This window comes from Alligator sinensis, unplaced genomic scaffold, assembly GCF_000455745.1.
Source record: "Alligator sinensis unplaced genomic scaffold, ASM45574v1 scaffold91_2, whole genome shotgun sequence".
Taxonomy (NCBI): Eukaryota; Metazoa; Chordata; order Crocodylia; family Alligatoridae; genus Alligator; species Alligator sinensis.
The window spans coordinates 256,419-267,195 of record NW_005842529.1 but is presented as its reverse complement, the minus strand read 5'-3'; the positions used below and the strand labels follow the sequence as shown (position 1 = coordinate 267,195).

The 10,777-nt window shown below is 43.5% G+C and overlaps 1 protein-coding gene across 9 annotated transcripts in view; it reads right to left on the bottom strand.

The window, feature by feature from the left end:
* The window catches only part of ETV6 (ETS variant 6), a 166,146-nt gene that overhangs the window by 18,074 nt on the left and 137,295 nt on the right, over nt 1-10,777 (bottom strand). The window lies entirely within an intron of this gene.

Here is a 10,777-nt window from a genome sequence, read left to right as displayed (position 1 = left end):
GAATGTAACCGCAGCCCTGATTTCTGTCTGGCTGCAGACAAGGAATTTACTTCTTAACAAGCAGGCTGAAAGCAACATAAAACATACAAGGAACAATTTCCCCATACCAAACAGGTATTTCCAGTATTAGTTGCAGGTGCTGTTTTCTCTCATTATCACAACCGCAGAGAGCAGTTGAATTTGTTCTCTAGAAACGTCCCTCCCAGGATTTAAGAGACAGACTCTTTAAGACAGGTACTGCAGTTAAATGGAAACAGTGAGGGAGACTTCTTTGTAGCAGAGTCCTCCCAACAATGAGATGCCCCAGAGTCTACAGCAGGGGCTCAATTCATCTCTAGGTTCTGGCAGCAGTAATGAAAATGATAGCTTTCTAACGGTGGAAAAACTGATCACATGGGGCTTTAACAGTACGATGAACTGCCAGAGCGCGTACAGCGAATTCAGCTGGATCATGTATTGATACAGTTTGGCCCCAGGGAGTTTCTCATCGTTCCGACATAAGCAGTAAATTACACTTTCCCGCTCCTTTCAAAATCTTATGGAGGGAATGATGGTGGAAACACTACTTGTTCCCCCTGCCATGTGGGAATTCCTTTTCAGACCACAGCCAACCTTGCTGATAGCAGTATGAAGTGAAGACTCTGAGGCCATGTCCAAATGCAGAGTTGCATCAGTTTAACTAAAGGTGTGAATTTTTAAATCATCCGGGTAAACCAGTGATAATTCCTGTGTGACCATTCTCACTCTAGCTTAAACCAAGCTTATTTCAATTTCACTTGTGACAATTAGGAGCAGCACTTTCCTATGTAGGGTAGAACTACAGACCTGATTCTTACTTAAACTGAGGCCTCTTCTCAGCTCTCCAGCCTTCAAAATGGGCTTTGGAGTGGGTGTAAACTAATGTAAAGACCCTACAGCATAAGTGTAAAGTGTTGAACCTTCAGGGACAACATTTTTATATTATCCCAGGTGTGCCAAAGAAGTAATATACACCACTTCCAGTTACAATGCAGTGTTGTTGAGAGGCAGAAACACTTAGTGTGAGCATAGTGCTGCTGGAATGCAACTGCACCAGTGATTCTCAACCAGGGTGCCATGAGATCCTTCTAGGGGTGCCCTGGGATGCCAGTGAACATTAACACCATTAGTTATGTGAACTCCTTCACATGATTCACATATAAACTCACAGATTTAAAACAGGAATCCATAGCATCAAAAAATTCTAAACTGTTGTGGTCTTTCTGAATTCCTTGTAATAGGAGAATTGCTTTTTTATTTTTTTTTTCCTAGTAAAAAAAACAAGTGAAAGCTAAGAGCTGGCATTTTCTGCATGGTGGCTTGAGTCTAAGGAGGGGTACCCTGCATCTAAAAAAGCCAAGAACTACTGACCTACAGTTTCCAGTTCTGCAGGTAGCCTGCAGCTACCTACCATGCTAGAAGCAGTATAGCTATGTTTGCGTGAAGCCAGGGCATGGCATGCTGTGTCCTCTCAGCACCTACAGTGGACACTGCATAAAACTGATCTGGAACAAGTTTCTCAAAATCGGGCCCAAAGCCCCATTCTAGAGAATCCTCAGGGATGCTGGGATACAAATGCAGGACAGTCCTGTGTAACTTAGGAGAGCCAGTCACTTGGTCAAAATTAGAATTGAACTCTTTAATCTAGAATTGCTGTAGCAAGCATTTAAACGGAGCAGAAAATATTCTGGTTGGATGGCAAAGATGAGAAGTGACAGGATATATCTGTGTTAAAATGGATTCAACTGGACTTTTCTTTGCATTAAAACTCTTAACATGCCTAATACTAATTGGTGACACTATTCTTAGTACTGTGCCATCTAGCCCTGCTGTGCTGAAAATGAGGTTGGGATCTTAAGAGCCTTGCGGTAGCCAGACTTCTAATATTGCTACTACTGCCACCCCTGTGGAAGCTCTTCAAAAATATACCTCAAAGCTAAGACTGCAGACTTCACAGTCAACTCTCAATAGCTGGTCCTGTCAACATTTTTTTCCTTGCAAAAGAGGGAAGGAACAGTGATTTGCAGCTTGTATGACAGCTCTCCTGCTAGCAGCTCAGTTTGCACAATGAAGTTCACACTTGCTCTTACTCTGCTGCTAAGGTGTGTGTGAGGAGGGAGGAGCAGCAGTCAAATCTGACAGCTAAGCACATAATTGAATGAAAAGCCTGAGGGCTTAGTCTACCTAGGGAAAGGGCCTGGAATAGCTAGTGCAGCACAACTGTTCCACAATAGCTCCCTGTGTGGACACTATTCCAAAATAAGAGTGACTTTATTCCAAAATAATGCCTCCACTCATAAAACAGGCTAAGGCTATGGACAAACCTAGCTTTTAAATGCTTTAAAGGGGAAGAAGACCTGCTACTGAGGAGCATGCAACGGCTGTTAGTATGCAACTAGTAGGTCTCCATGCTGCTGTAGGGATACCTAATTGGTACGTCTGTCTATATACCTGAAGTGTTCTCGAATATGAGTGATTTTATTCCAGAACAGAGTGACCACTTGAGGGAGTTATTTCAAAATAGCTAATATAATATTAAACTAGCTCTGCCAGCCAACTTCTTCCTTGTAAACAAGTCTTCTCAAAATGGGGAACTGAAAGGCTTAGTATATGGCAAGACCTGTGGCTGTGATTCTGAGTTTCTCCTGGAAGACTGGATGGTAATATATTCACCTAGAAGGCTGCTTCTGCTCTGGGTATGTCCATGTAGCAGTCACAGAAATTACTGTACTGTAGAGATACCTGATCTAGCTTTTAAGCTCTTTTGGGACCTGGTAGCAGTCTAGACATAGCACTACAGAGCTCAGCGTGGAATAATTTACGCTGCTTCTCAGGTTTAATGCTAACTCAGGTATCTCGACTTCACAGTCACTGCTGCGCAGACATATTTTGTGCGTCCTCAGTCATTCTGATGGCAGGGCTGGCAGCTGCAAAGCAACCAAGCTGCAAGAGACTCTGTTGGCACACCCTTTTCCCTCCCCTTAGCTGCCAAGAACTAAGTCCAACTGGGCCCCAAATTCTGTATCAGGCTACCCTTTAGTCATGCCCCCAAATTCACTGGACCACCAGTTGTTTGGCAGACCAGATGTTTGACAGCTTTGATTTAGACCAGTGGCGTCTCAACCTTCTAGACCCATGGGCTAGATGAGTGACACAGAGTCAGCTGTGCGTCAACCCAGATCTGACAGTGCACTGGCCTGATCCTGCATGCCTAACCACCCAGATCTGACCCTTCACCAGCCTGATCCTGTGCAAAGGTCACATTATTCACCCCACGGAGCTCTCCGAGGGGCAATTGACACTCTCATTGCTTCCCTGCCACCACATTACTGGTCCCTTGCGGTGCCCCGTGGGCCATATGACATGACACTTCAGGCCAGATCTGACCTGAAAGCCAGGGGATGAGCACCCCTGATTTAGACTATAAGCTGTCTGGGACATGAACTGTCTCTTACTATGCATTCAAAGGCATGTGTGGGGCCTTGATCTCCTTTGCAGTCTACAGGCACAACTATAACAACAAAGCAAAACAGAGGTGCACGTTCTTTCAAGTACGATACAAGCTACCCTGATAGCAGCTATGTTGAGATCTTGCTAGCACACGTGCACAAAAAATTGTAAAGCTTTAGCTCTACTATTAACCTTCTTAGAATAGACGTAGTAATGCATGAAGTAATGCATTAAAAAGGTGCTTGTGACTCTACACCATATTGCAACTATACCACATTGTACAGGAAGGGAGATAAGCCAGGGGTGTCAAAGATATAGCCTATGGGCTGTATTGGGCCTGCAGAACCACATCGTTTGGCCCTTGGTGCTAGCCCTACTGATTCAGTGTCCACGGCACCTGCTCTGGCCCTTCTGGGAAATGAGCTGCATGAAGTGCCTGCTCCATATGGTCCTGGGGCAGTTGCCACATGTGGCACAGTCTTGGACCAACCAGAGCAGACACCATGCGCACTGGATCTAGTACATGATGGAGGGAATGAGGGGAGCCTGGTCCTTGGGCCTGATTTGGTATGCAGGGCCAGCCCTGCACTGGACTGGTCTCAGGCCACTCATCTGCTCCACAGGGCCAGATGAGTTGGACGCCCCTGAGATATGACCTATTGCTCTAATTCTATATTGTACTGGTAGAACTATAGAAATAAAAAGAACTCAACCCTGCTCCAAAATGGTAATGTTCTTCTAGTACAAAAATTGTGCTCATACCAGATCTATTAAGAAGAAATGCTCACCCTTGAACCTGAGTCCTGAGAGGTATGTTGAGGAACAACTGGTCACCAGATTACTTGGGATTTGTTGGGTTTTTTTGCAATGCTTAAGCCTACATATTTGTTCTTGCTAATATAAGATCTTAATCAGCAAAGTTTCTTTTTTTCTCATGGTTTTAAAACAAGCCTTTTAATTTGATGCTAATTTTGGAGATCAACACAAACTGCTTCACAAGTGAAGCTTGTTCAAGGTTCAAAATAAAAAAAAACCTCGAAGAGAAGAGAAGAGAAGAGAAGAGAAGAGAGAAATACTTCAATAGACAGTGTCTCACCTATTAAAAATTGCATGCTTACCAACCCTTCATTTAAAGGAAAATAATGGGGAAAAACCCAGAAATTGCTTCCCTTCATTGAACTTCAGGATGACATTCAACAGTGCTAGAGCAGTTTAACTGTGTGGATTACCTGGAGCATAAGTCATTCCCAACCTATGTTTTGATGCTCTATGTAGGGCTGAATTTCATTTTCGGTGATCATGCTGGTTTGCTCTGATTTAAGGGGTTGCTCCTAAGAGCCTGTGAGAACCAGAACGCTGTAAGGCAAGTATCACTCTCCTATCTGAATATGGGAAAACTGAGGCAGAGATAGCAAGTCATAATTAGAGCTAGGAGCAGAACATGCTTCCATGTCTTTTGGCAGGGGAAGGATTTTGGCTGCCTTTATAAAAGTATTTACTATAATGCTCAGTAGTAACAGTCCAATACATGACTGGGGGAGATAACAATCCTCTCAACAGTTTAAACATCACACTGCTTTTTCTCAGACTCTTGGAAAGGGAAAAACACTTGAAGCTAAATAGAGCCCAGTTGCTAAGGTAACCCAACTGATAAGAACTGCATACTAACAGACATTAAGAGAAGCAAGAAACTCACCTGCCTTTGATTTTTCTTAATGAAGGCTAAAGTCAAAACCAATACGCAATTTTAGAGGAATATTAATGGAAGGTATGGTTTGGTTTTTCCAAACTATTTGCACAAATGGATCTGCCTGAATAAAGCCAAACAGGTTTGCATACACTAGCATTATCTGTACAATTCTCATTGTCCTGGCTTAAACACAAAACAGATGATGGATCTGAGGGAGCAGTCGATTCCCATCTAATTAGAAGTCATAACTCTGCTTCCTGACACCTCTTTTTCTTGCATATACACCAGCTCTCCATTATACGACAGAGGAGTAGTAGAAGCACAGTGGTTAAAATATACCATGATCGCTTTCCAGAACCTCTAACCAGCAGTATGAAGTTCACCCTTATCATGGGCAAATGAACTAGCTTTTTTTTCCTGTGGAGGAAAATACATTTACTGTAAGAGCTTCTTTGAGGATGCTGCTCTACAGGGATTCTGGGTGTCGAAACAAAGGATTTTTAAATGAGTAAAGAGAGCATCCAGAATTTTATTAGCAAGGATTTACCTGATGAACCAGAAGGAACAAAAGCCAAGCTCTAACTGACAGACGTTAGGAAGAAACCTCCTTCGTGATAATGTAATTACATAATTACCATTTGCATGGCTTCTTGCATCTTCATTTTATAAGCAGCTGGTAGTGGCCCTTAGATTGGATCGTTGGTCTTAGCCAACGCAGCAGCTCCTGTGTTTCTCCCCAACAAACTAGCTGTGCAGTTGGGGAAGAGGTTTGTCACGGTCTACTATAGCAGATACTTGGGTTGAAATCCTGGCCAGTGATGCCTTCTATGAGGTCCGGATTTCACTTTGACTGTAGCAACAGCTACTTTGGCCCATGCTATCACTACAGTTGCTGTGCAGGCCTAAGCCTCATGTACAATGCTCTCAGTAGTTTCAGCCAAAGGGATGCCCCTTGCCTCTTTTTACACGATATGGAAGTGTTTAAGCTATAAAGTTGCTTGTTTGTGGACAGATCCCCCCGGGGTAGAGGTGCACAGGCACTGGAGCTTTCAATATGCAGATTCATGATCTTTCTTTTTTGTGTTCAAATTGGAACAAAGGTCAGAAATATAACATTTTCCACAGAACAGCAATGCTGGGAGCAGCATGAAGGTAGATGACTCCGGCCTGGGTTCTAGCTAGGCCCCCAGCTCCCACTGGGACAGGCATTACCCCCGCTGCTGTGTATCTATTTTATCCAGTTAATATTAAATGCAAGATGCAGCGGCCAACTTCAGAAGGACGACTGGCGAGGGGTCTGGGCAATATATAGCCTGACCTGGTGACTGGAGCACTGTTTTGGGAAGCAAGAGATTACAGTATCATACAAAAATAGGACTAGAAGGGACATCAGGAGGTCTTCTGGTCCAGCTCCCTGCTCAAAGCAGAATAAGTTCTGTATAAATCATCCTAGACAAGCGTTTGTGTAAGCTGTTCTTAAAAACTTGGGGAACAAACCATCACACACAACTAGTAATCATATTGCTTGAAACATCAAAAACATCCTTTATCTCAGGTAAAGCAGAGGGATAAGAGTATTGTCCATGTCCTGCCACTGCAAGGGTAGGACCTGGGTCTCCTACTCCCTAAGCAAGTGCCCTAGATACTAGAGAACTAGGCTAAAAGGGAGAAAAGGCCTTTCTCCTCCTCCTCATACTTGCACAGGGTGATTCTGTTTCTCCAGAAAGTATAGCTATGTGCTGCTTGAGCATGTGAAGGGTAAATAGGATCTTGCCCAAAGTGTTTGATCAGTAAAATTAATATTTTGAAAACGATCTTACATAAAAATGTTAGAGAGATTAATCAATTGCTGAGTAGAGGTCATTATTTTTCTAACAGACAGTCCAGAGCTCTATTGATCCAATTTTGAAAACAGGATGTTTGCAGATAAAAGCTAGGGAAAACAGTTTTTTTACAACAAAAATTAATTGAGTGAATGAGTGTGTGTGTGTGCATGCGTTTGTGTTAAGAGTTCTGGACCTAAATCCTGCCCTGATCTATGTTTTTTGCCAGCCCGTGATAGTGAAAGGGAAGACTTTGGCTTTTGGCTTTTAAAATATTTGAAATAGGAATAGAACCCGCAACACCTGCATCCCAACCTGCTGCTCCATCTGCCAGACCCCATTGCCTCCTTGTTTGTTCCCAAAGCAGCACATTGTTTTTTTAGGAGTATTTTTAGAAATCATAGCAATCACAGAAAATTAGGGTTGGAAGGGACTTCAGGAGGTCAACTAGCCCAACCCCCTGCTCAAAGCAGGGCCATCCCCAACTAGATCATCTTATCCAAAGCTTTGTCCAGCTGGGTCTTAAAAATCTCCAAAGATGAAGACTCCACTACCTCTCTCAGTAACCTGTTCCAGTGCTTTACTACCCTCCTAACGAGAAAGTTTTTCCTAATATCTAACTTGAGACCATTGCTCTATTTTTAATTCCTTAGTATAGCAAACGGCTTAGCCAACAGAAAGCAAAACTCTTCCAATCTCTCAACCTACAAAGCACCGGCTTCACAGCGGAAGCATTCTCAATAGAGGGAAGCTTAAGGTGTTAAGGGATTAATGTTGTCATAGAAAAAGATGGCGGAAAGGAGCTTAAGTCTGAGAGCAAAATGCTCCAGAGAGGAAAAGAAAACACAACATTACATGCCACTTCCTTTCAGGGGCCCAGTTCTCCAGTCACTAAATTTGGGGTGGGTAGTATCTGGCTGTACTGTATAAGAATTGGGTACTGCTCCCTTTAAATAGTTTGTCAGCCCTTTGGAGAGTCTCTCTCTGTTTCAGAAGTCCCTGAACCCTGCCAGAACAGCAGCATGGGTATGTGGCAAGACGTTACAGGCTGTCTGCAGTTAAAGACACATTTGTTTCAGCCTGACTGTTATCACTGTGGTTCTTTCCTATCACATCTGTGCACAGAGCAAAAGAGACAGCTTCAGCATTGATGCTTGTTGCAGTGCCCAGCGTGCTCTCTTCTGGTGTTGCAGATCCATTGCAGAACCCACAGAGAAACCAGAGCTAACCAACTGCTGCATAGGAAATGCTAGTTCTCGTTTTCAAGCCTGAAGAGCTACTTTTTTAAAAAAGAAAGTCAAATATAACTTCCGAGAATACACCTTACGTAAAAATGGAACAAAAACAAGGTTCCACGGAGGCTTCGTTCTAAGGGAACACAGCTAGTTTTGCACCTCTCCTGATATAATATCTGACAGACCTGCCAGGGGCTGAATGTGACATGCCATGTGTGATAAATACCAAAAGGAAAGACGAAAGTCATTCAGGCAAGGAACTAAATGTTGTGCCATTGACTCCTGTAATGTAAATGTCTCTATGACAGTTCCCTCTACTTGATAAGGGTCTGTGTCCTTTGCTATTTCATAGATTTCATAGACATCAGGGCTGGAAGGGACCTCGGAAGATCATCGAGTCCAGCCCCCCGCCCAAAGGGCAGGAAGTCAGCTGGGGTCATAGGATCCCAGCAAGATAAGCATCCAGTTTCATCTTGAAGGTGTTCAATGAAGGCGCTAAAGGCAAGATGGTCAGATGGGATCCTTCTGACCTTTACAATCTGAGTCTTTCTGCTGTAAATAGTTTTCTTCAGTAAATGTGAGAAGGCTACAAGTTAAGTTCCTTTAGTGGAGTGTAGAAGTCTGATACCAAATAAAAGCCCTGGACTGTGGCACTGCATTTTCTACTGAACCATTTATGCTACAAAGGAGTGTGGAATGTTCCCTTCCCTCCGTTATTTGGGGCATTCAGCATGTTTCTGAAGCATCTGGATTTCCCCTGCTCCCTCCTCTCACCCCCCAACCCTGAGCTATTTACAGTTCCCTTTTAAGCACAAATAACACTTTCTGTAACCTCAGTTTCCTGATTCAGCTGTTGTGATGTCAGTTATTTACGATAACACAAGTAAGACAAAGCCTGAGGTTTGTGTGGGATGGAGGTAAATTTGGGCCTGTCAGAAGGGACAGTCCTGGTAATAAGACACATCAGAAAAGCATAAGGCAGGTCTCCCTGAGGAGAGAAGTAACCAGAATGGCCATGCCATACAACTGGGCCCGGTGCCGCGAGGTTCTGAGTACCGTTAGATGTTCCAGTGTCTCAAATTCTTTCTCAAGTCTCCTTCCAGCAGTTATTCAGTGCAACATAGGATTACACCCTTCAGGGAAAAGGACAATCCTGAGGCCTTATTTCAAAGGCCTCCCAGCATCACTCACTATTTAGCCTTGGAAAATGGTAGCCTTCCTGCAAGGACAAGTTCTAGAAAAGAACTAGATGCCTTCAGACAATGTCTTGGAGGAAGGTGGTTTGGCTTATAGTAATTCCTTCTCCTGCCCCTTTTTTCTTTTACTATTAAGTAGGTAAAACTGCTTAGTGCCGTAGACAGTGCAGGTTGTTTGTATTAAGTCAATTGATAGATCAGTGTAAGTGGGAGAAGCTGAAAATACTTCTACCCCTCATATCCTGCTTTGGTAAAAGCCTCATCTAAATGACTATGCATCATTTTCACTTAAAATGTGAAGAGAAGGATTAAAGTTTTGTAGCAAACCAAAGGTACTTAAAAGTGCTGTTAGGTTTTTTAACAGACTCAGGGGGAACTTCAGAATGTGTCCTTGTCCTAAAACCGTTTCCTTCAAACATTATTTCCTGCTCCTCTGATAGCATTTTCTATTTCCTGCTTTTTGGACCAACTCAGCTTGCAAGACACTCCATTAGGGATAGTCCTTTTTTTCAAGCCTATCATTTTAAAGGGCACTCATTGGCAGGAGGCAGAGTAGGAAGGGCATTAAGGCACCCTCTACGTGTCACAGGTATGGCACAATTAAATGGTTAATTGTGCAATTACCTTAAAAACAGTTATATGTGCAAAGTAGCTATCATATGATAAAAAGTTCTAACCAGCTATAAAGTTAGACCTTGACAATGTTATTATCTTTATAGCTGGTTGCTATCCAGCATTAATTTGCATGTGTAGCAGTCTCCCTGGAGGCTGGAAGCCCATGAGCTGACAGGGTCCCTAGCCAGAGGGGTTCACCATGCCCAGCATGAAACCCCGCCCAGGGGATTATGGGTGCTGCAATCCCCAAGGCTTGGGGGTGCATGAAACCCTCAGGCCCAGTTGGTCATGGCTGCTGTGATCCTCCAAGCCTAGGAGTGCATGGGCACCCCTGTGGCTGCGAGCCTCTTAACTGAGGGGGCTCTCAGCCATGGGAGCTTGCTTCTTGCTGGTGCAGGAAGAGCAGCAATAAGGTACAATGGGATCTAGTGTGCAATCCCACAACCACGCCTCCTGCCATGCATTAGATCCCATCATGCCTTTACCTGCATGTGTAGAGGGGGCTTGAAAAGCAGTAACCATAAACATTTTTTAATGCTAGTGCTGGATCAGAGGCAGGACATTCTGTTGGTATGTTTACTTACCTGAAAAAATGATATAAGTAATACTTAACTGCCTCCACAACAGCTACAGTGAGACTTACACAATGCCAGCACATTCTCTGAAGTTATCAAGTACAAATGGAAATTCAGATAGCTATAAATCTTATTCTCTGGTTCATGGTTTTTGCATGATGTGGCAGGTGAAGAT